An 11,157-nucleotide genomic window follows, 5' to 3' on the forward strand; every position below is an offset into this window, starting at 1 on the left:
TTTTCATTCATATAAATCAAAAATCAAATTCACCTCCACATACACATGTACTTTCATATTGCTCAGGGGGATCCACCCCCTTAGAGATTTATAGAGATCTATAGTGCTCAGGGGGATCCACCCCCTTAGGCCTTAGTTGTGATTCATAGTGGGCATGCACATGCATTTACACATTCATATTCATTCAATTCAACATTCATAACCACTTCCATATTCACATTTACTTCCACATTTTCTTTCATATAAATCAAAAATCAAATTCACCTCCATATACACATGTACTTTCATATTTTTACATCGTCCAATTTGAAATTCACAACCATGCACTTTTACATCCATATTTATACAAATCCACCTCCACCTCCACATCCACATACACATCCACTTTCACATTTTTATTCATATAAGCCAACATTCACATCCACATGCACTTACACATTCTCATTCATTCAATTTAAAATCTATATCCACTTCCACATTAACAACCACATCCACATTTGCATTCATAAAATTCGACATTCACAACCCACATGCACATGCACATTCATTCATTCAACATTCACAAAGGGTGCCCAAGAAGGACTCCCAGTCACCAAGTGGGATCTACGGTGGGCTAGGTAGGATCCTCAGTGCTCAAGTGGGATTAACATTGGCCAGGGGGATCCATAGTGCCCATGTGTGATCTATAGTGGTCACCTTTTAAAAAAAAGTAAATATTTGTATTCTTACCTCTAACCACCATATCAATTGTTAGAAATAAGGAAAAGCTTCAAAATGCGATGGAATAACACTCACTGAGAGAAAAAAGCTTCAAAATGTTACTAAAATGAAGGTATTATCATCGTAAACATGGCAGACAATTGCCGGAGTGGGTCCTGGGAGGTGGAAGCAACGGTCTTAACTGCTTTTTTTTAGTGGTGGTCCCCTCTCCCTCAAATCGTTAAGTGGAAAACACATCAAAACATATATCTAAAGCTTAATTTGTATAGATGTTCTTCAGGTGTCCTAATTCTACTTTTCAACTTGATGACATAAGTGCCCCTTAAAATAAAATAAACTACAAAAAATGCAAACAAATACCATCTATATAATATATCAAAGACGTAGATAGAATCAACTCACTTCTTAACCAATTTGGTCAAAGAATATGTCAATATAAAAATGTTTCACCTACAGTTTTTTTTTTTAAAATTTAAATATTTATTTTTTATAATAGATGTAACAAGGCTTGTTATTTACATTTTATGTTTAGAGAAAGCTTCAAAAGGTTGCAGAAAACGTGTATAAAAAAAAAAGGAAAAAGTAAATTCAAGATGTGGCTCATACCTTAATTACTCAACTTTTATGCCATGTTCTTTTTTATATTGAAATTGGTGAACTCCAAACAAGCATGGATGAAATGTTGTGGATAAATGCATTTAAAAGCAAGAAAAAATTGAACTCTTAGATTTTTGTCCTATCGTGGTATGGATTGAAGGTGGAGGTTAATATGAATGTTGAATTGAATATGTGGATATGTATGAAGATGTGAGTATGTGTGTGGATCTCCCCTATGCATTGTAAATCTGACCTGGGGTGGGGGTGGGGGGCACTATGGATCCCCCTACTACCTCTACTCTCTATATCAGTCGCTAGAATGAAGAAAAGCTTCAATATGTCACCGGAATGACACTCTCTGCAAAAAACTCTTCAAAATATCTTCAGAATGAAGGTACTTTCACCATAAATGTCATTAGAGGATTATCTGAGTGGGTCCCATGGAGGTGTAAGAAACGGTTTTAACCACCCGATCTGCAATGGTGGTGGTCCTCTCTCTCTCTCTCTATTCAATGGTAGTGGTGATCTCATCTCTCTTTATTTAGTGGTGCTGGTGGTCCTCTCTTTATAAACAAAGCTCCGAAAACCTGAAATGGGTTGGAATGTGGGTTTGGCCCCACATATACTTACGGAATGATATTGTGGGGCCCATCGGGCATCTCCATTGAAATCCCACATGGCCATTACCTTTGGAAAATAATTTCAGGGCATGGGTTTAAAAATTAGGGAAGAAGACATCATGGATAGACGACACTAGAGGAATTATGCCAATGGAGAAAGCCAGGAGAAAACCATTGTTATCTCTATTTGGGGCCATAGAGGCCTCGGATGAAGATGAAATCAACGCCCTCCAATGTCTTAATATGCCCCGAAGTAAACGAATGAATTAGATCTATGAAGTAGTGGGCCCATATGTGGTTTCGTGGGTTTCACAATCTCTTTTTCGAACTTCTATTGCAAGCCAGGGCCATATGATGCAGCAGGGGGGTAGAAGGGTAGTTTCGTTCATAAGAAGAACAAAATCTCATCTCGGGGTTAAAAAAGTAATCCCACAAAAATTAGTCATTTTCATGCTTTGGTCATTCTATAAGGTTATTATCATAAAAATCACCATCGACAAAAGAGGAGTGGATTATGTATTTATCGGGTAACACATTATTGGGTGTTACTCTTATCATGGGGCCCATCTTTAAGGTTGAGGTTAATATGAATGTTGAATTGAATATGTGGATGTATATGAAGATGTGAGTATGGGTGTGGATCTCCCCTATTCACTGTAAATCTGTCCTAGGGTGTGTGTGTGTGTGTGTGGATCCTCCCTGTGAAATGTGGATTTCCCCCTACGTATTCTTACATCTTCTCAGTAAATTAGTCGTCGGAATGAAGAAAATCATTAATATGTTGCTGGAATGACTCTCTGCGAGAAACTCTACAAAATATCTTCGGAATGAAGGTCTTTATTTATTAGCATGATTCCTATGGTGTGGTATAGCCATGATGTCTTCTTCCCTGATTCTTGGGCCCAAGTCCCGAAATTATTTTCCCAAGGTAACGATCATATGGGATTTCAATGGAGATGCCCGATGGGCCCCACAATATCATTCTGTAAGCTTATGTGGGGCCTAACCCACGTTCCATCCCATTTTAAGGTTTTTGGAGCTTTCTTTTTTAGAGGGAGGGAACCACTACCACCACCAAATCGAGAAAGAAATAACCACCACCATTGAAGAAAGTGGTTAAAACCGTTTCTTACACCTCCATGGAATCCATTCCGAAAATCCTCCGAAAGCCACTGTTCTCTCTATTTTGGGCCATAGAAGCCTCGGATGAAGATGAAATTAATGTCCTCCAATGTCTCAGCATGCCCCGAAGCAAACGAACGAATTAGATCTACCAAGTAATGGGCTCATATGTGGTTTTCTGGTTTTTGCAAACTCCTTTTTGAACTTCTATTGTAATTTAGGGCCATACGATGCAATAGGTGGGTAGAAGGGTTATTTCATTTATAAAAGGAACAAAATCGCATCTTGGGGCTAAAAAGTATAGTCCCAAAAGAAAGTAGTCATTTTCATGTTTTGGTCATTCTATATGGTGATTATTATAAAATGACCCTTGATAAAAAAAGAGTGGATTAGGTGTTTACCAGGCAACATATTAGTGGGTGTTACCCTTATTGTGGGGCCCATCTTGATGGTGGAGGATAATATGAATGTTGAATTGAATATGTGGATGTGTATGAAGATGTGAGTATGGGTGTGGATCTCTCCTATGCACTGTATATCTGACCTGGGCAGGGGGACCCTTGCATACTGTGGATATGTGGATCCCCCATGCACACTATGGATCCCTTGGAATGAAGAAAAAGTTCAATATGTCGCCGAGATGACACTCTCTATGAGAAACTCTTCAAAATATCTCCAAAATGAATGTACCTTCACTGTAAATATCGTCGGAGGATTGTCGGAGTAGGTCCCATGGAAGTGTAAGCAATGGTTTTTACCCCTTTCTTTAATGATGGTGGTTCTCTCTCTCCTTCTATTTGATGGTACTGGTGGTCCCACCTTCTCTCTCTATCTCTCTCTCTCTCTCTCTCAATTTGGTGGTGGTGGTCCCCCCTCTCTAGAAAACAAAGCTCCGAAAACCCTGAAATGGGTTGCAACATGGGTCCGACCCCACATATATGATTACGAAATGATATCGTGGGGTCCATCAGACATCTCCATTGAAATTCCATCTTACCATTATCTTAGAAAATTAATTTTAGGGCATGACCTCAAGAATCGGGGAAGAAGACATTATGGATGGACTACATCAGAGGAATCATGCCAACATAGAAAGCCAAAAGAAAGCCACCGTTCTCTCTATCTGGGGTCACGAGGGCCTTAAATGATGATGACATCAACGCCCTCCAATGTCTCGGCATGCCTTGAAACAAACAAATGAATTAGATCTATCAAGTAGTGGGCCCATATGTGGTTCCTAGGGTTTCACAATCTCTTTTTCGAACTTCTATTGCAAGCCAGGGCCGTAGGATGCCGTTAAAAAATAATAAAAAATAAAATAAAATCTCATCTCGAGCTAAAAAAGTATAGTTCCAAAAGAAATTAATCATTTTCATCTTTTGGTCATCTTATGAGGTTATTATAATAAAAATCACCCTGATAAAAAAGAAGAAGAAGAGTGGATTAGGTGTTTATCGGGTAACAAATTAGTGGGTGCTATCCATACGGTGGGGCCCATCTTAATGTTGTATTGTATATAAATGTCATCCATCCGTTTCTCCAACCCATTTGAATACATTGTACTAAAAATTTAGCAAATTCAAATCTCAGGTGGACCACAATGTAGGAAACAGTGATGATTGAATGCTTCACCATTAAAAATTCCAAACGGACAATGGTAAGGTTTTGTTTATGTTTATTTGCCATCCAATCTCTTGATAATGTCAAGCAGACCTGAATGAAGGGAAAATCCAAAGAGCAGCTTGATCCAAAACTTTTGTGGCCATATTTTTTTTAATGGTCATTCGTTACTGTTTCTAATGGTGTAGTCTACCTGAGATTTGGATCTTCTTTAAGGTTTGTGATTGCGCGCTAAAATAAGATGGGAAAACATATGGACGGCGTGGATATACAGAAAATATATCAAGGTGGGCCCACACGGTTAGGGTAACACCCACTAAGATGTTACCCCGCTAACAGCTAATCCGCTCCTGCAAGAAGATATCCATTGCTAACCCTAGATGCACCACATCCATTTTACACACGTGTGACTCAATCTTCCATAACGGTAACATGGCGATCTAGACCGTTGATATGATGGGCCTATTTATAGATGTAGTATGGGCCAAACTCTTTCCACGTTAGCTAATTCTATCCATCCGGTATATGAGGCAATTGGATAGGAGGAGTATCCGAATCCGAACTCCTTAGAAGTCGGATCCAACTTTCTGGTATTGAATATATTGGCTAATCGGGTTAGTGGACCTGACTACTGGTCGGTGCTTTGTGCGCCCCCACAATGATGTATGTGTTTTATCCACACCGTCCATCCATTTTTTCAGATGATTTTAGGGCTTGATTCAAAAAATGAGGTAGATCTAACTCTCAGGTGGGCGACACCACAGGAAACAGAAATGATTGAATGTCTACCATTAAAAACGTCCTATGGCCCACTGTAATGTTTATTTGACATCCAACATGTTGATTTGGTCATACAGACCTGGATGAAGGTAAAATACAAATATCAGCTTGATACAAAACTTTTGTGGCCCTGAGAAGTTTTTAACGGTGGGCGTTCAATCAATGCTGTTTCCTGTGACGTGGCTCACTTGAGATTTGGATCTCAATAATTTGTAGGTTCATGCCATAAAATTATCTGAAAAATGGATGGACGGTGTGGATAAAACACATACATCATGGTGGGGCCCACGGAGCACTGACCAGTAGCTACTGGCAGCGTAGTAGCTAGACCGCGTCTCCCTACTTATGATTTTTCGTACGAGCAGGGACCGCCCATAATCAGTAGAGCTGCGAATCGAGTTGAGTCGTACCGAGTTAGGGCTGACCCAGCTCGATCTGGTTTTGAAATAGGCCTGATCCGAACTCGACTTTCTAGGCACCGAGTCCAACATGCTTGATCGGGGTCTAGCCTGGACTAATCCGGACTAAGTCCTACCTGGTCAAAAGTACCAAATTAGGTCGAGTTTGCATTGACTCGGATCTAGAGATGAGGGAGGGAGGGAGGGAGGGAGGGGGTAGGAGAGAGAGAGAGAGGACGAGGAGGGTGGTGATGTTGATGGGTGGATACCGGGCTTGGAAGAGGAGGGAGAGATGGAGGGAGGGAGAGGAGAGAGAGAGGGAAAGAGAGGAGGGTGGTGATGAAGGTGGGGGGCTGTCAGGCTTGGAAGAAAAGAAGGATGAAAGAGGGAGAGAGAGAGAGAGTTTGGGATTTGGTTGGGATTGGGTGCGGCAAGTAGGGTTAGATATACTTAAAAATTAGAGTTTTTTTATTTATTAAAATTAATTAATTAATTTTTTTATTACATATATACTCGAATCCGCGTCAAGTTGGATTTCAAATTGAGTTAAATATGATCGGATTGAGTTTCGGGTCGAGCCAGTTCGAGTTACTGAGTAACTCAAACTCGACTCAGTTTGACTTCGAATTGGGCGAAGCCTACTCAGTTCGGACCGATTCACCCATTCAATTCGGGTCGAGTCGAGTCTGAATGAGTCGGACCTGACTCGAAGTCGAGTCGTCCCGTGCCCGGCTCTAATCATCAGCAACGATAATGGCCATTCATTGTGGTCCCAAAATATTCCGTATTTTCTTGATGTTTTCCCATTTCACCACCACATGAAACTTACACCAGTCGCCCTTATAAGATCATAATACCATTTCTCAATTCTTGGTTGAATCTGGACCGTTGGCAAGTCTTTGTAAATCGTAGATTTTTATTTTTTAAAGAGTAGACTGCTTGTAGTGAAGTAGGCGGCCTTGATCTGCAATGTGGGGCCCACCTTGTGCATGATGAACATGTCCCATGCGGTGGTAGCTGTGTTTAACAGTGCATGTGGGGGCAAGCAAGCAATGGGATAATCTCAGCCAACCAGCCATCACCTTCATATATCATTTGCGGCCCACCTTTTCATGGCACACCAAATAACCACTCTGAGGATTACATTTCAGCGAGAGCGGATTGGCTAGTGACACTGCCACTAGCTATTGGCTAGTGGTCGGTGCTCTGTGGGCCCCACCATGATGTATATGTTTCATCCATGCCGTCCACATATTTTTCTAGATCATTTTATGGTATGAGCTAAAAATTGAGATATATCCCAATCTTAGGTAGACCACATCACAGGAAACAATGTTGATTTAACGTCCACCATTAAAGACTTCTCAGGGGCCATAAAAGTTTTGGATCAATCTGATCTTTGTTTTTTTATTTTTATTTTTTCCCTTCATCTAGGTCTGTATGACCTAATTAACAGATTGGATGTCAAAAAACAGTACAGTGGGCCTTGGGAGGATTTTAATGGTGGACATTCAATCACTAGTGTTTTCCTGTGCTGTGATCCACCTGAGATTTATCTCCCCCTTATTTTTGGGATCAAGATCTAAAATGATCTGTAAAAATGGATGGACGGCATGGATAAAACCTATCACTAGCCACCGTGCTGGTGGCAGCGACACTAGCCAAACCGCGTCCCATTTCAGCTGGGTTTTCATTGTCCAACCAAACATTCTCGCGCACACAATCCGGTGATACTTCGTGGTACGGATGGGCGAAATAGTGACTTCAGGGCCATCCAAACAGGCCCAATGCAGTATTTAGGAAGAGCTAGACTCCTGTGTTAGTTTTGCACCATTTAGGAAATGTCGTTGACAAGTCCTCTCACATGTGGCACTGATGGACAGTTATCCGTGCAGTCCAACTTCTAGATCCTATTGTGGATTGAGCAAGTCTGAAAAATTCCACTGATGAAGTAATCCTAGATAGTTAAATATAAAATAATTAATGGTCCAAAATCTAAGGGAGAAATCTTTTACTTTTTTTTGGATGGTCTGGATTTCTTTAATTACAACAATGACATATTTTATATGAAAAAATGTCATTTGAAAATTTTAAAATGTCATTTGAAAATTTTAGAAAAATAAAGGGAGTGGTAAGGACAATTCCTCAATAAGAAATACCACACGTGCATGAGCACCACAAGAAAACCATATAGAATTAAGATATCTTCACATCTCCGTTGAATATTCTAGATACATAAAGAATTGGATAAGTTAGGCCTTACAATGTTATTTAAAATGAACTTGCCTTCATCCACAAAAGGTCTGTTTGATTTGTCGGAATTACATATAAATTAAGTTATTTGATTACTCATTTTCATAGTAACCATTTTGTAATTAATTACATATTATTATTCTTTTTGTATGTTTGAAAGCTGGTGAATATTTAGCTTCAAAAATTGGTTCGGAAAAGGTTGGCTTAAATTTGAGGGCTCCATCTATGCTGTCCATCCATTTTACCATAACATTTTAGGACATGAGCCCAAAATGCCGCGGATCTAATGCCCAGATAGTCCACAACACAACAAACAGTGGTGGTAAACTTCCACTGTTGGAAGTTTTACCACCTAAGGCTGGCAAAATTATTAATTTGTCATCTAACTTATTCATAAGGACATAAAAGCATGGATAAGGGAAAAACATAAATATAAGCTTGATCCAAAAATATCAGCTTATCCAAAACTAATGCTTTAAATTCCACTATTTCCTATTGTATGGTCCACTTAAGCACTGAATTAGCTTTATTTTTGGGCTCATGCCTTAAAATTGGCCAGGAGAATGAATGGATGACGTGGATAAGCCATGTATGTGGGCACCACATGAAATTCACATCCCTTCTCGATATTAATGTTAAAAAGGCAACCTGTCAACCTTTATATTGAAAATGGGGCTAGAATTATATTAGTAAATAATTATTATCTATTTATATGTATTTATAAGCAGTGAATTAAAAAACAAAGAGCCCGAATTGTATAATGATTGCAAATCACTCGCTTGTTTACTGAAATCAAATGTTTTTTTACCATTGATTCTCACATTTAGTATATTAGTTGTAAAATAATAATGATTACATTTTTATATTAGTTCAATGTTAAATTATTACTAAAATAAACTATTTTCATTAGTTGATTTAAATTTTTTTCCAATAATCACATGAAAAAGTTCCATGATTAAAAATTCCTTATTTCCTAAATGCATATGCATTTGACCCACCATAATTATGTTTGATTTTGGCATTGATAAAATTGCCGTAATGACATATTTATTTATTTATCAGGAATTTCGATGAATTAAACAAGGATTAAAGAAGTCCCTCAATAAGATCCATTCAAATTACATCAATTCCATACATGTACAAGAGCAGAGCATCAATAGAATATATATATATATATATCTCGTAGGATAAAAAGATATATATTCCAACACAAACCACAAATTAAATTATAAAAAAGAGCCCATTTATATATCAAAATAATATATGGGTGTGATTTAATCCATCATCGATTGACCTGAGCATGTAAATCCTCTTATTTATCTTGAATCCAACTTGAAACCGAGATCAAAATACCTGATGGTCAACTGAAGCCATCCAAAACTGATCAAGGTCTTTAAGGAGTTTGATTTGATGGTAAATGAGTAATCATTATTACCCATGTATTTACAATTAGCAATTGCCAGGTTGACATTGACAGCAGCTTGTTTGCAAAGATTACACGTGAAGATTACATTCAAACAATTTCCACATGTAAAAGTTGTGGGGCCCACCGTAATGTATGTATCCTATTCATGCCATTCATCCCTTCCGCTAGCTCATTTTAGGTCATGCGCCCAAAAATGAGATAGATTTGAAGCTCAAGTGGACTGCGCCATAGGAAATAGTGAGAATTAAATACCTAATGTTGAATACTTTTTTAGAGCCAGGAAAGTTTTCTATCAAGCTTATATTTGTGTAGACTCTTCATATATGTCAATGTGATCTTATGAACACATTGGATGATTAGATGCACATCTCCATGGGCCCTAAGAAGGTTTCAAATTTGAAGCGAACATCATTAACACTCCTGTGTCATGTGGTGCGGTCTGTTTGAGCTTCTAATATGTCTCATTTTTGAACACATGCTCGAGAATGAAATGGCAAAATGCATGGACAGTATAGATCACACACAAACACACATATCATTGCGAGGCATATGGATTTTAACGATACCCAAGTCCTCTTTAATACCATGCACCTATAGTAATTATTTTCCTCTCAAACAAACACCCTTTAAAAGTAATTATTACCTATTTATCCAATAAAAATGTGTACCGCGGGAGTAAGAGTGAGGTTAGAATCAGGCAAGATTAGAATAATCCAATTAGGCTAAGTAAAAGTACTATAGGACCCAACTCCAACCATACCTTAATTTGAGGTTTGACCACAGCTGCCAAATGAGTGCCCAAGATCTAGGAAGTGCCACATTGGCCCTTAAAGTCCCCAGGTGACATTAGATATGTGGTCCTGTTATGGTATCTGTAAGGTACTTTAGGTGAAGGGAACGAGGGGCACTATTGACATTTACAACAGCTTCGTTGTCAATTCGTTAAGGTATCAGGAGATGTTTGTAATTTAGTCAGTGTTGCACCATCTTTTAATATTTTTAGGGGTGTGTTTGGTATGACATGCACTTCATAAACGCTATTTCATCGAATGAAAAATATACCTTTTTTCTTCCTTCCGCAACCTTCATTTCAAGCCAAACAAAAGCTAAAAAAACAGATAGCACATTCCCATCTCTCTCTCTCTCTCAAAACCAAGATCACATTATAAAATATTTTATAGAAGAAGCCAGGTGTTCCGCTGGACTACCATAACAGTAGCACGTGTGACCTCCACCATAAATGAGGCCCACTCACAGGTGATCTGGACCGTTTATTTGGTGGACCACATCATGGATGACACATTGATGACAATTAAATGGGTTGGGCCTGGGTCTAGTCCAACCCAACCTGACCCAGCCCACCCATATAGCACATCCTCAATGGCTACACCGAATGACCTGACCCATAACTCAAAAGAAAGGTATGCCCATCCCTTATAAATGCATGCCATCAAGGTAAGATCAATGGTCTATGAAGGAATGGTGAAAGAGCAAGAACCATATTGCTTTATACATACGAAAGAAACCATGAACTGCATTTGAAGGAGGGCAGGTATGTTGAGCTGACCTGATTAATTACTAATAAATTGGTTAGGTTGGGCTCAGGTTTAAGAAATTTAAG

This window comes from Magnolia sinica, chromosome 12 (genome assembly GCF_029962835.1).
Source record: "Magnolia sinica isolate HGM2019 chromosome 12, MsV1, whole genome shotgun sequence".
Classification (NCBI taxonomy): Eukaryota; Viridiplantae; Streptophyta; class Magnoliopsida; order Magnoliales; family Magnoliaceae; genus Magnolia; species Magnolia sinica.